This window comes from Cricetulus griseus, chromosome 5, assembly GCF_003668045.3.
Source record: "Cricetulus griseus strain 17A/GY chromosome 5, alternate assembly CriGri-PICRH-1.0, whole genome shotgun sequence".
Lineage (NCBI taxonomy): Eukaryota > Metazoa > Chordata > Mammalia > Rodentia > Cricetidae > Cricetulus > Cricetulus griseus.
Window position 1 is genome coordinate 151951762 of NC_048598.1, and position 20129 is coordinate 151971890.

Below are 20129 nucleotides of genomic sequence, written 5' to 3' on the forward strand. Positions count from 1 at the left end.
ATAATGTGATACAAATATAATATAAATAGATAAATAAAAAGACCCTTGCCTAATATATTATTGTAGCATAGACAAACAGTATTGTGCTAAGAAAGGATAGATATATGATGCTGTTTCCTTAGAATATTCAGCGCCTTCTCTGAAGTTTTTCATATCTATTTTACCCAGAAGGCATAGCATTTGCTAATTAAATGTGGAAGATATTAATTTAATATGAATGCTATAATATTTAAAGTATATCTATTGTTACTGATTTTAACATTAGCTAATGCACAATACAAAATTATTAACTTAATCTCTTTTAAGATTCACATATAATCATTGTATATATTTATTGTATACAGTATAAGGGTTTGCAATATGTACAAGTACCAGAATATCTGAATTGAGCCAATTAGCACATATACTACCTTATATGCTTATCATTTTTGTAGTAAGGACACCTAAATATCTATTCTTAGAGCAATTCTCAAGAGTAAAGTGTGTTGTTATTAACTAGAGTTATGTAATAGTTCTCTTGAGCTGTATTTTCTTATCTGCATTATATACCCTTCAACATCTTGTAAGAACCGTATCCCCTCATACTTTTCATTTTCTTATCCACTCATCAGGTCACTTGATTCTGCTCTTGCTATTCTAATAATTCTGTAATTTTCATTAGTTATTTAAATATATATTACAGAGATTATGGTGTTGTAAGTATTAAAGTCTTAGGATCTGGTTTCAAACCTAACTAATATAAAAGAACATGTTACTTTACTTTTCTAGATACAACTACCCTATAAATGTCCTTTACTTAGAAATATTGACCAACAGGAGAGTTATGCCACATATTTCTTTAACTTGACTTTAAAAGAATATATGGGAGATAGAAATTTCCCCCAAGTTCTTGTGTCAATTGTTCAAATAACTGCCATGAATTTTGCATTCTATTTCTTTTCAACTTTTGGATAAATGTGCCAGCAGCCTAGTAGCAGAGCAGTGCAGCCAAGAGGCATTCATTGTATCTACAGAATGGACATGTTACTTGAGGGAGCTATGCTTAAGACTGTTGAGTTTGGCTTCTTGTTTGCTTGTTTAGTTTGCTTTTTACCACCCAGATTCAGAAAAAGAAACATGCACCCCCAAACACTCTTAAACTACAAAATATGCAGCAAAGAAAAGGAAATGCTGTTTAGTTAGAGTTCTTCTTTAAAAAGAGAATGACTCGGTATGAAAACAAAATGAATATTTAAATCAATAACTCCATCTCCTAAAAAGTGTGGCAAGGCATGCCTGTGTTCTTAGTGCCCAGTGAGCTGGAGGAAGTAGTTAACACCAGGCCAGCCAGGGCTACATAATTACACAATGTCTTAAAACCAAAGCAAACCAAAACAAACAGCAAACAAGCGAAAAAGCCAACCCAATCATAACAAAATAAAACTAGACAAAGAAGAGTTTGTAAAATCTTGAAACTCAAGTCATCTGACTAATCTATGATAGCATTTATTAAAATAGCCTTCTCCTGTTTCTCTCTGTTTGAAATGGATGTCCAAATTTTCTGTTTAATTTTCTCATATTCCCAAATGTGAAGATTCTGGTTCTTTGCTGTGTATTTTTTGTAGAATTGAAGTCATATATATCACACATATGTTTGATTACCAGGATTCAGTGGTCAATAAATTTATCTTTCCCTACAAGAGGTGACGTTACCACTCATGCCAATACATTTTATGAAAATTATAGAAATAATTAGGTTCAGTTATAAATTACCCTCTTCTTAGTTTTCATGTTGCAAATACAAAAATGATTTTGATCATAATTTTTTCATGGAATTGTGAACTTATTGTTAAAATTTAAATAGTATCCAACTGATGTTATATTAAGTTTCAATAAGCACAAAATGGCATAATATCACACAAAAGTGGCCAAGTAGTATAGTATCTATTTACATGACATAATTCTAATAAATTATTTTTTGGATTTAAGAGTTATTTGATATATAACCACAGATTTAACACACACACACACACACACACACACACACACACACACACACACACGTTTTTTTAAATCAATTTTTCCACAGCTCACTTACAAACTTCCAAGATTAATGAAATTTTTACTTCAAGCAGTGTCTGACTTATTGAGTTTTACATATAATCTAAAAATTTATATGCAACTCCAAATTAATTTTCTGTTTAAATTCTTAAATTACATACTCTAATTGGTATTTTATTTTATGATATGTACTTATTATTTATTTATCATCATAATTTTGCATATTAAGCACAAATGGTTGTAAAAAATCTAAACTGAGAATTATATGGCTTATTTTCCTTTTACCTTTGATGTTTTTCCTCTGAAACCCATAGCAAATTATTACACTGAATATAGCACAACAGATTTTGATGGCCAATCATTAATTACAGTAGGTCACTAGATTGTATATTACATATTTACTGAAGCTATTGGTGTTTTCCCTTAAAACAGATGAAGTGCATAGTATCATCACAAGTATTTTAGATTTTAGGCTTTGTTAGGAATGCTAATTTTAAAAATATATGTACATCCTAGTTTGGTAGGTGCAAGATCTCTTAGGAAGTTCTATTCCACCAATTCTAACGTGAAATGTGAAAGCTCCTAAAACATTGAATTCATTTATCACCAGAGCAAGAAAGAATAATATACTGAAAAATAAGTAAGACAATGTGAGAGAGGAAGAGAAGGAAGAGAGAGGAATTACTAAAAAGTAGAAAAGTGGTGAGAGAGCATTCCTGCCCAGGATGATATGACAAACTTTGGGGATCCCCCATGGATCCTTACCTTACCCTTCCTGGGGAACAGAGGAGGGATGGGGTGGGGAGTTAGTGGGGGGGTGGGGGAGGAGGAGAGGGAGAAGGATTAACATGTGAAGCAGGTTTGTTTCTAATTTGAACTAATAAAAAATAGTTTCAAAAAAGTAGAAAAGTGCAAGGGATTTTATATTTGATGATTGAACAATACTGACAATAAAAGAAGAAAGTTGCTGGGCGTTGGTGGCACACGCCTTTAATCACAGCACTCAGGAGGCAGAGGCAGGCGGATCTCTGTGAGTTCGAGGCCAGCCTGGTCTCCAGAGCGAGTGCCAGGTTAGGCTCCAAAGCTACACAGAGAAACCCTGTCTCGAAAAACAAACAAACAAACAAACAAAAAACTAAAAAAAGAAGAAAGTTAGAAGCCTACCCCCCCCGTGTGTGTGTGTGTGTTTGTGCACACGTGTGCTTGTGTGTGTGTATGAGTGTGTATGTATGTACACGCATGTGAAATAAGCTTATTAAAAGGTTATGACTCTGTCTAAGGCCAAAAATTAAGAGATGGACACCAGGGCATACCTCAGTGGTAACTAAGCTGGAGTGTGATGTGTGCCACAAAGAAAGACCGACAGGTGGCACTGTTGGATCGAGACAGCTATGTTGTTTGGCATGCAACAAGCTAAGTTTGGAATTGAGAAGAAGGAACAAAGTGGAAATACGGTGCAGACACAAGACCGCTGTAAAGAAAAATTAAACACAGAATTGTTTCTACACAAGAGAAAAATACTAAGCAATTAAATCACTCACAACTCCCTTTGTGAGTCATAGTCCTGACACAGGCTCTGGAACTACAGTGGTGGGCCAACATTCAGCAGCCTCATGAAGCTTTCTGTCTGATGGAACCAACAGCTAACCACAGTGGTGAGTAGTCACAGAGTCATAGAACTAACAATCTGATGAAACCAACATCTAACGACAGTGATGAGGAAACAGTTACAGCCTCATGAAGCCTATGGAGTCTAGTATTTAACCCATCATCAAAAAACATTTCAATACAAACTCTGGTTAACTTGTTTGTAGGAAAGAAACCAAAAGTACTTGGTTTTGACAAGAGCAGATGAGTGGTAGAAGGTGTAGAGCAGAAGTTCTCAACATTTGGGTCATGCTCCCTGTGTGGTTCAACAACCCTTTCACGGGGATCACCTAAGATCATTGGAGAACACAGATATCTACATTATGACTCATAACAGTAGTAAAATTAAAATTATGAAGTAGCAATGAAAGTAATTTTATGGTTGGGGGTCATCACATCCTGAGGAACTGCATTAAAGGGTCATAACATCAGGAAGATTGAGGACCACTGGTATAGAAGAAAAAAGTAACACTCTGGTTAAGCTTCTGTTTTTCTTTCAGATTTTTTTCATTTCAATTAGAAACAAGATTGTTTTACATGACAATCCAACTTCCCTTCTCCCTCCTGTCCTCCCCTACCAGCCCCCCCCCAACTAAAACCCTGCCTAACACATATCCTTTCTGCTCCCCAGGGAGGGTAAGGCCTTCCATAGAGTTTCATCAGGGTCTATCACATCCTTTGGGATAGGGCCTAGGCCTACCCCCATGTGTCTTGGCTCGGGGAATATTCCTCTATGTGGAATGGGCTCCCAAAGTCCAAATCTATGCTAGGGATAAGTACTGAACTACTACAAGAGGTCCTGTAGATTTCCAAGGTTTCCTCAATGAAATCCATGTTCCTGGGGTCTGGTTCAGTACCATGCTGGTATCCCACCTATCAGTCTGGGAAGCAAGAGTTCCCCGATGTTCAGGTCAGTTGTTTCTGTGGGTTTCACCAGCCTGGTCTGGACATTTTGCTCTTAACTCATCCTTCTCTGCATCTGGATTCCAGTTCATTTCAGTGATTAGTTGTGGGTGTCTGATTCTACTTCCACCAGCTGCTGGATGAGGGCTATCAGGTGGCATATAAGTCAGTCATGGATCTCATTATCAGGGGAGGGCATTTAAGGTAGCCTCTCCTCTGTTGTTTAGATTGTTAGCTAGTGTCATCTTTGTAGATCTCCAGACATTTCCCTAGTGCCTGGTTCTCTGTAAATCTGGTAAGCTCTTAAATAGAAAGGAAGGTACAGTGTTTGAAGGCAATAACTCGTGCGGCCATTGATTTTCTGTGGACAGACAGAATTGGGGAAATAGGCATAGGATGCTAAATAGGAGGCAGCTAGAACTCCACACTAGTCATTTCTTTGTATTTGTGTTGCTGAAAGACTGTGGTTTGAATAAAGAATTCACCATGAGTGTTTGGTGGTAGTAGTGAGAGATATAGTGGATTCAGGATGCTGCAAATAAGCACACTATCAACAAGGGTGGTATTGCTAGTGGTGAGTAGCATGATTCCAGATTTGGGGAGTAAATTAATCAGAATGGTAACAGAAGCAGGATGCAAACCAGAGAAAGAAGAATGTTAAGGGGAATTTGTGAGGGAGGAATCTTTTTTTAAAAAAATTAAATACAATAGTTTAATGAATTTCATACGTGTAAATTATATATTTTGGTCATATTTACCCCACCTCTTCCCAATCTACTTCCTAACTGTAACAACCTTATTGTACACTTTTAAAAATAATTGGTTCAGTTAATGGGCTGCCAGTATACTAATGGGTATGGAACCATCTACTGTAGTATGGCCTTAAGAGAAAATCAACTCTCCTTCCCCCAGCACTAATAGCACTTCGGCTAGAGTGGGTGCTCAGGAGCCCCTCCTGGGGGAATATTTTCCAACTTTACATTCATTTTCTTATGCCAAATTTCAGTTTAAAATTCTTATATAATTTAAAAATGAAATGACACAATGACTTGCAAAGGCTTCTGAGATACACTGATTTATGCAGCTGGTTATGTACATTTTCTGTAGAATGGAGTGTTCAGGTTCTGTTGTTCCTAAGGTTTTACTCCAGGTGAGTAAGAATGCACAGTATTCCATCTTCTGTGTCGGGGAGCTTCCTGCTATCGCAGTGTCTCTGGTTCCAGCATGGATCACTAATTCATATTCTGCATACTCTACATCCCATTTGCTAGTGATCAGACTTTGTAAAACTTAAGACTATATTAGCCTCAGAAAATAATTGTGAATCTCTGCTATTTGCTGTCACGTTTAATTATGATGAATATTTAATTCAAAAATTAGCTTAATTATAGAAGTATAAATAGCATTTATGGTATCGAATTTACTTATTGCTTATGAAATCTAAGCACACCTGAATAGTATTATTTTTGATTTTGAAGAAAGTAAAACAACTATGAATTTATATGAATATGAGTTGACCCATGGGCATCTTGCCACAATATAAATTGTGTTATTTTTATAAGTGCACATCAGAGATTTAAACTTTTGCTACACAAAAACCCCAAACAACAACAGCAGCAGCAGCAACAACAAAACTATTAGTGTCATTTTCTGATAAGGAAAGGGGATTTATGAGACTTGCCTGCATGCATGCCTGGTACCTACTGAGGTCAGAAGAGGGTGTCAGATAGCCTGGAACTGGATTACAGACATATGTGAGCCACCATGTGGGTGAAATAAACAGAAGAAAGCTCCACTGCAAGAGCAGTATGTGCTCTTCACTGTTGACCATTTCCAGGCCTGATGTATAAATATTGTGAATATTGTAAGGAATGAGTCCTAGATGATAATGCTTGCCTAAAATTCTCAATAATCTGGGTTTGATTGCCAGTGTCACAAAACCTAGATATATTTTAATTTTAGCACTCACAAAGTAGAGGCTCGGAGATGAGGAGTGTTGGCTACATGGTGAGTTTAAATCCAGCTTGAGATGTGTGAGAGCCTGTCTTAAGAAAAATCAAGATAAAAACAAAGACCTTTGTTCATCTTTTTAAAGCCCGAGAATCCAGGTTTGGTTCCCAACATCCACACCAGGCAGCTCATAACCACCTGTAACTCCAGCTTCAGGGTATTCAATGTCTTCTTTTGTCCTGTGCTGAACATGAAGGAATGTGTTAACATACATACACCTAGGCATTCATGTGTGCATAAACATATGCACACACACACACACACACACACACACACACACACGTTATTCTTCACTCTTTAAAATTAAGTAGCATTTGAACATGGGTAGATTAATCCAAACACAGATATTAGTTACTTTCCTCATTGGCTAATTCCAGCATTCTGTGTTTTCCATTTTATGAAGAAATCTCATCATTCATGTCTTCATGGAGTATTCCTCTTGACTAAACTTGGAAAAAAATACTTTTCAAATTTCTATTGGTTTTTTGAATCCAAGGTAATACATTTTAATCTGAAGACAGCAAAAAAAAAAGTTTTAGTATTAAATTTTAAGAAGTAGACATGAAATGGTCATTGATGTCTACTGACTTTTGATTGCATGTTTTTTTGAATCCTTTGAGAAAACCATGTGCTCCCTCCTGGGTCCCACAACACATGCACTCACTGAATTTTGGGAAAGTCATTTAATGCCTTTTTAAAAAAATTGCACCTTAGAGCAGTTGTGTTTGTGAACTTCAGAGTTGCCACCAAAATTAAATAACTGGATTAAATTGCCCAAAGCAGGAAAGAATTGGCTGCTGCAAGCTCCTTGTATTTGTTATCTTTAATTATCATTTTGAGAAATACAGCTGCCTAACGAGGATGTGCTCAAGAAACGACTGCAAAGAGCATCCTTTCACACCTTCAGCATACAGCCTCTTCACCTGTACTGAAAGTACAGCAAGATCAGGGGAAAGAGGAACTTCCTGGGTTCCCTGTGACTGCTCTGCACAAGAAAGGATTGTGTCACCAGTTTTCATCTTAAATTTAAAGACAAAGCCTACCTTATTAAAAACGAGCTAAGTTAAATTTATCAGACAGGATATAAGTTGACCTTTTCCCTTACTGAAATTGGTATAGTATGGCTATATAAAATTGTTCCTCAAAAAACAAACAAGCAAAAAGACCATAATAAATACAGAAAAAGAAGCTGCATTCTTGGATATTGTCACAAGAGGGCATTTATGGATTAACTCAGTGCATTTTTTTCTGTATTTGAGAATACTAGAAGACATTTCAAACTTGGACAGATAGTCTAAGAATAATTAAGAGAAATCATAAGGGGGAAGTCTTTAAATTTTACTTTATATCAATTCTTCTTTGGGAAATTGGCTTAGTTTTCAGAAGTTTCTGTCAAATGAAGAGTTATATGTATTTATAAATTTTAGATGTCACTAGCTCAATTTCCTTAAACACTATGATGCTAAATGTAGTATAATCTAAATGATCCACCCATAATTTGTTTCTTATATTTGTTTGTGTTTTATTATACAACAAATATGTAAAATAAATCATATTATAACTAGTAAAAAAAGTCACATATTAAAATAAAATTTTATCTTTGTGTAGAAAAACAAGCTAATTAACATTCCTGAGTATTTTGAAAGCAGGTGCCATTTAGACACAAGTGTCTTAACAAAATAATGAAAGGCTCAGTTATATTAGGAAGTAGGTAAAGTATATTGGTAGAGAGAGAAAGTGATTTGACACCAGGAGGAAAATAAACTGAAACTATTCCGTTATAGTCTTTCCTTGAGCCCTGTAAAGCTGAATTTCCTGACACATTCATCCCCACCAGGTCAGTCCTCAAGTAGTCTTGGGCCCACAATAGGTACTCCATGAACATTGTAACTGAATTACTGAAAGCATCTCAAACCAAAAAAAAAAAAAATTAGAAATGGGGCAAGGGGGACTTTTCAGAGATTATTAATTAAACAGCTCTCTTGTTGCAATGATTGCTTTCAAACCTTCAGATGCCCTGGAAAACTTTGCCCAGTTACCTGAGTTTCCAAATAACTGCAGAGTTGTTACCATGTAAGCAAAGCATCAGGAGACCTAAGGTAGTGATGTCCACACATTCCATCTGCAAGAATAAAGCAGGTGTAGATACAGTACCAGCTGTATCTAATGACTCCTGACCCAACTTATCTAATATTTCACACAGTTGCCTTTTGATGAATCAAAAACCAGTAATCAACTATCAGAATGTTTACTAAGCATTAGATAATCATTTTATATAATTTTAATCAAAAGTCTGTACTCTTGTGGCATTTTAGATAACCTGTGATTTTATGAGGGAGAGTACGCAATTTCCTTTAGGCATTTTAATATGTTAGACATGCTTTAGGTTGGTTTTCTTTCTTGTGCTGAAGTCTCAGCTTTTATAAATCATTCTTATCATGCAACACCACAAAAGACAGTGAGTTGACATGAGCCATCAAAGCTGTTGAGTTAAAGAATCCTGGGTCCAGAGCTCAATTCAAACACTTACTAAGAAAATGGTTTTCTCTAGACCTATTTTCATCTACAAAATTAGAACGATGCTACTCCACATGGTGAACTATTCTCAGTAGCAAATTTGAGCATCTGTAGTTTCCCTGATGAATAAAAGTTAGTCTATAAAGTTCAAAGTTTATATTTAAAGGGTGACAGATTTTATGATTCTGGTTGAGAAATTTAAGATGGTGATAGATAGAGAGGTTATCACAAAGCACAACATACATCCTTCATATTTTCATACATGCTTGCAACCAGGTTGAACAAGAAGATACTTCTGACTAACTAGTGGTGGTAGGAGTGATAGATGTCATCTTCAGGTCTAGACAATTAAGAGCTACAAGCTATCCTCATCAGTACCACCTACTACCACACTACTCTTGAAATGTGGTACTGAGACAGTGACATCTCATTATAACAATGCTGAATCATCTCAGTGCACCATAATGGACTACAATCTAGAGACCAGTATTTGACCCAAGTCAAACATATAACATTGGTAGTGCTTCACCACTGATCTCTCACTGATCGCTAACTGATATGATTTTACCAAAAAACACTTTATTTCATGGATAGGAAAGCAAATGTCTAGAGAAGCAAGTCCATATAAAAACAAAGACTAGAATGCAAAATAATGAATGAAAATGGAGGTAAAGGAATATAAGCTTTTCCTAAAGTGTTACCTCTTGTGTATCACAGACTTCTTTCTTAAATCCCTTCCTATAAATATGTGTGATACATATTCCAAACTTAGTTACTAAGAATTTCCAGCTATTCTTCTCTGGGTCACCATTGTTTTTATTGCTTTTTAAATGTCTTTAATGTACCCATTCTAAATTGAGATAATCATTTATAACATTCTACAAAGGATTATTTTATGCCACTTTCCCCAAAGGAAAATTTTACTATGGTAATATACATATTGGCTGGATTCTCTGATTACAGTTTGCTTTTCAATGTTTTTCTGCCTCATGAGGATGTTGATATGACCATTCATTATAGTGGATTATTTGGCCTATTTTATATGCATATTGACTTAATCTTTGACACTTTGTATTTCATTACCTAATTATTGAAAGGTCCAAAGCAATGTCCTAAATATTTCATGGAAGTGAAATAAACATTAAGAATATAAGATAGAAAAGCATGACAACTCTAGGGCACATTATTCAAGGACAATCACTTAAGAGAAGCCAGTGGGAGATTGAGGAGGAATCATCATGTCAGGGAAAAAGTAGTTAATAAACTAAGTTCTCGGGAACCACTGGGAAGAGAGAGTTTCAAGACCAAGGTGAAGAAGAATCATCACATGAGCAGTGAAGAACTGGAAAAGTTATATTTGCTGAGTTTTGAGCACAATGATTCTTTTTCTGAAATATAGTATTTTTACTTATTCTTTGAAAATGTCATATATGCATATAGACAATATATTATGATCATATCTATCACCTGAAGCTTGCCACTAACGCCTCCCAGATGCACCTCTGTCTACTCACACCTTCTCATGCACCCCCCATTCCCTCTTCCCATCTCTGAAATAACCCACTGAGTGAAGATGTAGCACAAGGATTCCTAAATGTTTTTCTCTTTGCAACATGAGGTATATTACCACTCCCATCAGCAATACTGGGTTGTTATAGTAGGGGCATCTCAAAAAACAGTATTGAGCATCATGGTCTCCAAATAGAATACATATAGACTGAATCCTTTCAAGTTATTTTAAACCATTAGCCAGGGGCCAAGCAATATTTTTATACAAATAAAATTTCTATCATTTCAAATTGCTGCTCGTTTCCTCTCCCCTCTCTCTTTCTTATCTTTCCTTGAACTCTTCTCACTCCTCTTTTCTCCATTCCCCCCTCTTCCTTTCTTTTTCCCTCTTTCATCATAATGTAACTTAGTGCTTAAACACATAGGAGCCTAAGCTCAAAAGGGACAAGGGAGCTATATTGCACAGATTCTGTCCTTGTCACAACATCAACAGTCATTCTTAATCTAAATACCTCATAAAACTTTTTCTGTTTTTTTTTATTGTAGCACTACTTGAATTACACAGGCATTTAACAAATTTCAACAATGTACTAGTACTAAATTATCTTTCGGCTAAGAAAACAATAAGAGGTCTGAAAGAACATCTAATTAAAATTGGCATTTGAAGATTGCTCTGTCAAGAGTATTCATGTTACACAGGAAGTCTGATATGATGAGTCAGAATTCAAGGCCTTGATATTATTCATATACTTTCTATATCCAATTTATAAAGATAATAATGATTGTTGTTATTAATTATTGTTATATGAGGCAGAATCTTGGATATCCCAGGCTGGCCCTGAACTCTCTATATGACTATAACCTTGAATTTATGATTCAACCTTTACCTCTTGAGTTCTGGGATTACAGGTGCACCACCACACCCAGTATATTCACTGCTTGGTAGCTGGTATGGTACTGAGGGCTTCCAGAATTGTAGGCAAGCTCTTGGCCAACTGAACTACAAAGCTGCCATGAACCAAGTTTCATTGGAACCAAACTAGAAAAACAATTTAAATGTAGGAGCCTATATTATTGGTCATTGATCAATAAGTACAAATACTTCTCAAGTATAGTATCTAGAATATTAAATTTATAGTATTAGCCTTCTAGCTTTTACTTGAATTTATTTTATGGTCATATTATCATAACTGATAAGTAATAAGAGAATGTTAAATATATATACCACATGAAATACAAATAATTTAATAGTATCAGTGCTAATTTTCAAACATCCTTCATACACTAAATCATAACTTGTGGAGATGGAGCCTAGAAAAATCTTGAACAAGCTACTAATTTGATTTTGAAGCTTATGGAATGTTGATATCCAGAGCACTAGTGCCAGAACTAAAAAATACACTGTTTCTGGATATGGCACTCTGGTAAGGGATGCTTCACAGGCCCTCTGAGAAAGATGAATGTGTATAATGTGTACTGTGTAGCTGAGAAATCTTGTACTGAATCACAGAGACTGCCTGAAAGATGCCTAGTGGATAAGAGTGGTGAGGTAAATGCACAGCTCAAAGGCAGTTCTAGGCTCCCTCCAGGACTCCTTCTTGTGTGAAATAAATGAACCAATGTGCTTCTTTCATATCCTGATCCATTTGGACCACTTCCTTCTTTCTGGTCAGCATACCCATGTTCCCATATCAATGAATATTTAGTGACTGAATGAATCATACACATTAGACCTCAACAATATTGTTCTTATAACATATAAGACACATGATACTAAGATGCAGAAATCATCTTTGTTTTATGCAAGTTCTTGTTCTAATTTCCTCTTTCTCATTCAAATGGGCATGTAAGAAATAACTCCAAATTTTAACTAATCTACACTAAAAATCACTTTTCTAATTTGGTAATTTATTATTAGCAAGCAATTGCTTGAGGGGCATCTCACAATTAATCAAGGTTCATTATAATATTTGGCTGGTTCAAGGTTGAGAAGAACAAAATTTGCATTTATGTAAAGTGGTCAGACATTTTTGTTTTCAGCTTGGAACCATTATCCCAAGAATACAGGAAACAGAATTGAGAATTGGTTTGCTTCATGGAATCACAATAGGTCAGAACTCTTACAGACTGTTTCTTTAAGGAATTGTTTCCTAGCTGGGCAGTGGTGGTGCACACATTTAATCCCAGTATTTGGAAAGCAGAGGCAGGCAGATCTCTCTGTTTCAAGGCTGGCATGATCTACAAAGTGAATTCCAGGACAGCCTGGACTGTTACACAGAGAAACCTTGATTCAGATAACAAAAGAAGAGGAGAAGGAAGAAAGAACTAGCTCCTTCTCTTCTTGAGACCTTTTAGAAGGACATTGAAAGAGGAATATTCAAAGAAAGAAGTGCCAGTTTCTAGATGCTTAACAAAAATTAAGGTGATTTAGTTAAAAAATTTATCTACCAGATCATTAGTTAGCTATTTGTTAGTGATCGAATCTGTGACCTTTCTTGTCCAGGTGAAAAAACTGAAGCCAGAAGAGTCATGGCTGCTGTCCTTCCCCTGTGTTTATCTGGCAAGCTTGAATTAGTTGCTGCTGCAGGGAAATGGGACTAATTGCAGCCCCCTTCTTTCTTTTTTTTTTCAAATAAATTTGTATTTAAATTAAAAACAATCTTATTTTACACACAAATCCCATTTCCTTCTCCTTCTTGTCTTCCCACACCTCCACCAACACCCCTCCCCATCCCAACCCCCATCCACTCCTTAGGGAGAGTGAGTCCTCCAATGACGGATCATCAAAGTCTGACATATCATTTGGGGCAGGACCTATGCCCTACCCCAGTGTCTCTAGGCTGAGAGAGTATCCCTCTATGGGGGAATGGGCACCCAAAGTCCATTCATGCACTAGGGATATGATGGTGGAAGTACTTCTGTGTATGTTTGGCCAATGAGACAGCAAGTTAGACAGGACTGGGAGACAATGAGGATTCTGGGAAATGTAGTAGAGAAGTGGTGATCTAGGCAGGAAGTGACATAGCAAGGAGACTCATATTTAAAGAAGGAGAAACAGGAAGTGGCCCCCTTTTTCCCCTTTGACTCCTCCAACAGCAGGATGTGAGCCACCAGAAAGAAGGGACACCAATAAGGCATCCGATAAGATAAGTCTTATAAAATATATAGATTTCTGATAATTAAGACTGAGCTAACAGAGAATCAGGCGGCTTTTGGCAGACAGATTTATTATAACAGAATGGTGTCAGTGAGCGGGATGACTCCATGCCCCAAGGTTCCCAGAGAAAGAGGGAAACCTGTCACCACAGCCTGCCCTTGTCGGGCTGCTGAGAGGCATTGGAGCAGCTTCCATATGCTTTCGCCATCCTGGAGCTTCTGACGTTTAGACTCTGCACTCCCAAGATGATAAAGACAGATCCAGATAAAGAAAAACCTCTAAAGGTTTACACTACATTAAAAAATATATATAGGCTTGTGAGAAAAAAAATAACAGGAGGAAATAGAGTAGCCGGTTGCGGTGGCGCCAGCAGGATTTGCTGAAGGAAGCAGAGGCAGGCAGATTTCCATAGAGAAACCCCTGTCTTGGGAAAAAAGAAACAAAAGAAAGTAAAAATAAAGTATTAAAAAAGCCACATAAAGACGGAAAATACACAGAGAATCTGGATACTTTATGCCATATTGTTGTCTTTAAATTGTTTGATTGCCAAGGAAAGAATTACTGCTGCTGAAATACATTTGATTATAAATGCTGCTAAATTAATCCAACTTATACATTTTAAAAATGCTTTGACTTCAAAATTTAAGTCTAAGGACAGGCTACTTAGAAATAAAGGTTTTGCTTACATTTCCACAGAAAATGAAAAGCTATGGATTCCTTCCAGACTAATATGGTTTGATCAAGCAAGACCCCCTGAGGCTGAGACAATACAGCCTTACAGACTACAAAAACAAGGACTTGGTCAGGTTTCTATGTTTTAATCATGATCCCTATGGTATATGAACATTGCCCTCAATCAGCAGGAAGCAGTTTAGAAGAAACGACACCCAAATCCCCAAATATTGTTTATAAATGTTTATTTTCATTTAAATGGGGTTAGTTATAAATGATAATGAGCAAAGTCAATCTCTTTTTGAAGAAAGAAAAGGGGAATAGGATATAGGAATGAATACTTTGCATTGGTATAGATTTTCATTTATTGATACAACTTTAAGGTCAATTTTGTGATATGTATATGTCTTCTCTTGTTTAGGTATTGTGTTTCTACAGATCTTTTACCTATAATAGTCAGAACTTATAATTAGATTAGTTGGGTTTTCTAGATATAGAGATGCATTTGAGATGGTTAGGTATTCTTCAAACCTTTCAAAGACTTACAGAAATATGGTATTTAAATGGTTTAGAGTTTATCTTGGCAGTTACACAACTGCTCCTGGTACACCAATTACATCAGAAAGGAGGATGGGCATCGAAGAAACTCGTTATGGAGTTTGCTTTCGACATGGCATGATTAGCCATTTGGGCAAGAAACTGCTCTTGCCTGGATTGTTTGTTGCTGTATAAACTGGACATGCAGGAACCACAAGAAAGTGACTGCTGAACTAACAAAACAAGACAGTACTGAAGGGTTCCTGTTAAAATGGAGATGTGTGCCAGACACACTGTGGCCTATGGGCTGAAGATGGATGCCCCAACGTTATAGAGGAACTTTGGGTGACTGTCCAGGTAGCAGATGTCTCTGTCAATTCTAGAGTTTATATATTATCCTTCCATGGTCTTTGGTAGAGTTGAAGACAGATAGTTATGGTTATAGTTTTCTTCAGTTATTATAAAAGATGTTACCCTTCTTTTTATTTAGACAAAAAGAGGAGATGATGGGGGAAGTACTTCTGTGTATGTTTATCTTATTGATTGTTGAATAAAATACTGTTTGGCCAATGAGACAGCAAGTTAGACAGGACTAGGAGTCAAAGAGGATTCTGGGAAATGTAGTAGAGAAGTAGTGATCCAGGCAGGAAGTGACATAGCAAGGAGATTCATATTTAAAGAAGGAGAAACAGGAAGCGCCCTCTTTTCCCCTCTGCTCCTGCTACAGCGGCACAATGTGATCCACCGGCAAGAAGGGACGCCAATAAGGCATCTGATAAGTCTTATAAATATATAGATTTATGATAATTAAGACTGAGCTAACAGATGAGAAATCTTAGTCATTGGCCAAGCAGCTTTGAACCTAATACAAGTTTCTGTGTATTCATTTGGGCCTAACTCGGGTGGCCGGCTGGCGTAAAGCTCACACGTGGCGTTGGGGCTCAAGTGGCTTTTGGTGGAAAGATTTATCGTAACAGGGATAAATACTGGTTCTACTGCCAGAGGCCCCATAGACTGCCCAGGCCTCCCAACTGACACCCATGTTCAGAGGCCCTGGTTCCTCAGCTGTCAGACTGGGGTCAGTGAAGTTCCACTTGTTCAGGTCAGCTGTTTCTGTTGGTTTCCCCAGGATGGTCTTGACCCCTTCTACGTGTGTCATCTTTGCCAGTTTTTTCACCTTTGCACTGATTTCTTATTCTCTGTACAAAGGTATTATGTCTCATTTTCTTTCTTATTTATATAGCCCTGCATAAAATATCCAGTAAGGCTAATTAAATTACTGAAATACATTTCTCTCAGCTTACTCCAGTGGTTCACTTATGTGCCCTCTACTAAAATTAAGCCCCTCTGAGGGCAGGTAGGATTTTGATTACTTCATCAGCTGAATTTTGTTTGCCCTGGAGCAGTGGAGTAGCACTGCTAATAGTGTAAAAACTTGATAGTTTTTACAATCTGTTATTATCCTGCCCTTGATTAAATTACAGCAGTAATTTCTTCTAAATATAATAATTCCTAAATCAACACTATCCACACTTCCATACTATCCTTGCATGAAAGCAACATCAACTACCATGTAATGACTTTGTTGAAGAAATGATTCGTAATTACATCATGAATCATGAGGCAAACATAGAATTTTGATAAATATTACAGTCCAGTCCAGTGTTATGCCCACAACAAAGGCTAACGACAGGGAACACTTTCTCAGAAAAATCTTGAGGCAAGAGTGTGGAATTAGTCAGACTGATAAAGATAAAATACTAAAATAAAAATCTTAAATATAATGCCGGGTGGTGGTGGCACATGTCTTTAATCCCAGCACTGGTGTGTGTGGAGGTGGGGGCAGAGGTAGGCAGATCTCTGTGAGTTCGAGACCAGCCTGGTCTACAAGATTGGGTTGTTCCAAGACAGCTCCCAAAGCCACAGAGAAACACTGAAACACTGTCTCAAAATAAAACAAAAACCAAAAAAGCCTTAAATATAGCCTCCACTGAGGTCATGTGTATATGCACACTGAGAGAGCTTACATTAGACATGAGAAAATGAATACTATTATTATATGTGATATTGTGAGAGTTGTATGAAAAGACTTAAAACATATCAGTAGCATTTTAACAGAATGATAAAGGGAAGAGATTCATAATGCTATTATAATATGACACTAGAAAAGTGTATAGTTAAAATACATTTTACATGTACATTGTATTTAATTTGAAAGGAATCTATATGTCCTAGATAGTTTCTTCTCCCTTCTTCCTTACCTCTCTCCCTTCTTCCCTCCCTCCCTCCCTCCCTCCATCTCTCCCTCCCTCGCTCTCTTTCCTCACTCCTTCCCTTCCTCCTTTCCTCTCTCCCTCATTCCCTTCCTTTCCTTCTTCCCTCCCTCCCACTCACCCTCTCCTCCTCCATCCCCTTTTTTGAGACAGTTTTGATGTAGTTCAGGCTAGCTTTGAAACCAGTGTGTAGCCCAGTCTGGGGTTGAACTACTGATTCTCCTGAATTTATCATATGTGCTGGAATTGCAAGTGAGTGCCACCATGCCGTGAAGGTTTGTTTATATCTATGAAAATAGAAAATAAGATAGAAGGCTCCCTAATCCATTTTATAAAAAGGAAAGTATTTTGAATATTAAAATCTCAAAGATTTACTTTTTAAACCAAACTGTATATAGTTAATATCATTACTTGTACAAAACTATAAATTAGTAATTGGTTATAAGATTACACAATGATAAAATATACTTTATTCCAGGAATCCAAGGATCATTACTCCCTGAAATAGAGTAACATGGCAACCATGGTGGTTCTTAGGCTCTGAACTAGCCTGCTGGCAATGATCCTGAATATACTGTTAGAGATGCAGCCTTTGTAACCAGCTTCTCCGTTTCAAAGTTGAGGATAATGATATGGCATAGCTCAGTGAGTTCATAAATATGAAATGTTTAATTATGCCTGGCACCGAGTGAGAGAACCACAAGCGTCAGCTGTTATTATCTGCAACTGATGGCCCAAACCCAGGTTTAAATAGAAATGAACCACATGACACCTGAAAAATTCAGTAATCCCTTATAAATCAGGATGAATTGTGTCATGTCATAACACTAATAGAATTAAATCCTGATAAATTTTGTCTGTGGGCTAACTGAATAAATAAATACACCTTAAAATTTTAAGTTAAAGTATTTATCAAAAATTCCTGAATCACTCAAACTTTTCAGGGGTCATTCTTTTTTTTTTAATTCTTTTTTTATTTAAGTTAGAAACAATCTTACTTTACATATCAATCCCAGTTGCCTCTCCCTCCCAGCCTCCCATGCCCACCACCAACCCCATCCCATCCCTCTTCTGCTCCCCAGGGAGGGTGAGGCCTTCCATGGGGGATCATAAAAGTCTGTCACATAATTTGGGACAGGGCCTAGGTCCTCCCCTATGTGTCTAGTCTGAGAGAGTATCCCTCCATGGGGGAATGAGCTCCCAAAATGCATTTGTGAGCTAGGGATAAATACTGGTGCCACTACCCAAGGCCCCATAGACTGCCCAGGCATCCTAACTGACACCCACGTTCAGGGTCAGGCCCCATTCTTAAGTTCATTTTAGGATATGATAGCTCACTGCTGTCAATATTATCTATCAAATAATTTATCAAATAATGATTGTTTCTCAGTTATTTCCATATGTCTATTCCATGTATAGATGTTTTTGTGCTCACTAGGAACTTATGTTTCAATGATTACATTTTAAGTTGAAAATGTTATACCAAAAATCTATTTTTGCATACATAATCTACTAAACATCATGGCTTAGCCTAACCTTCCTAAAACATGTTGAAAACACATTAACGGGTATTTAGGCAACATCATCTATCAAAGTACCTATTTAATAATCTAGTGTTGAATGTCTCATACAATACACTGTGTACTGTATTTGAAGAAAACAGAATGGTTGTATGGCCACACCATTAAAGTACACAGAGGAAAGCATCTTGGACCCGAAGATTCTTGGAGCATTGAACTGGAAGTAGTTACTGAATGAAGGGGCTGGGTATAGCGGAGTGACAGCTTCTCTTCTGACTGAGTTTGATGGCAGATGACACTGAACATCACCATTTAGTGCTTTAACAGGCACAGAGTTCCTCAGGAAAATAACGTGTTTTGACTCTTCTGTTTTTTCCTTTATTTGTATTACGTATTTATAGCTATATTACATATGCTGTAAAAACAAACACTTGATCACTCCAGACAGGAAACAATGACAGACCAAAGTACCAGCTCACCAAAATTCAACCTACGACTTCATTATGTTTGCTTACAGAGCCCTTGTGAGGTGTTACAGGATTGTGGGTGATCCTAAAACAGTTGCCTCACTGCCAAGTTGCATCGTGACCTCATGGAAGCTGCACCTTGGAGTCTAGCTTTCAATCAGCCTTCTAACTTGTTAATAGTTTAGCATGTTCCAGGGTCACTTGCAGCTAGAGCAGGAAGGAATAGGTGAAATCCCAGGTGAGGGTGACTTGAACCTGCTCAGGGACAGACCCTAGCTCCATTACCATTGTCATACACCTGACTATCACTGTACTATTCTGCTATGGTTTCCATGGATACCAGGGCAAAGTCCAAGATGGTATCTTGTTATGACCAGAGGACAAACTAGCATACAATATGATGTTATATGTCTATCAACCTCTCGCTTCTTGCAAATCTCTCATTGATAACATCCATTTCTACTCTGCTGTAGATAGTGGCAAACACCATCAGCAGGTCTTTGCTACCAACTTTCTAGCTGCCTTTTATATAACCTCTTAATTGACCTGTTTACCTCTTTCTTCCTCCAGTTTAATGAGTTCCTTGCCGGAAAGCTCTTCAACCTCAATACCAGCAAGTTCCTGAATGCACCTTTCAGCAAGGCCCAATGCTAGCATTTGTGAAACACCACTACCTCTTTTCTGTTTCATCAATAGCAGGGGCACTGTTAAAGTCTTCGGATGCAATGCTACAAGTTGAAAGCTTTCTTCTAAAAGCATTTCTTCCAGAGACTGTGTGTGACTTCTCGGGATATAGCAATATTCCAGAGAGTATTGAATATGTTCAAACCTATCCAGAATTCTCACAGGGGTTGGTTGCTTCATCAGCTTTTGAGGG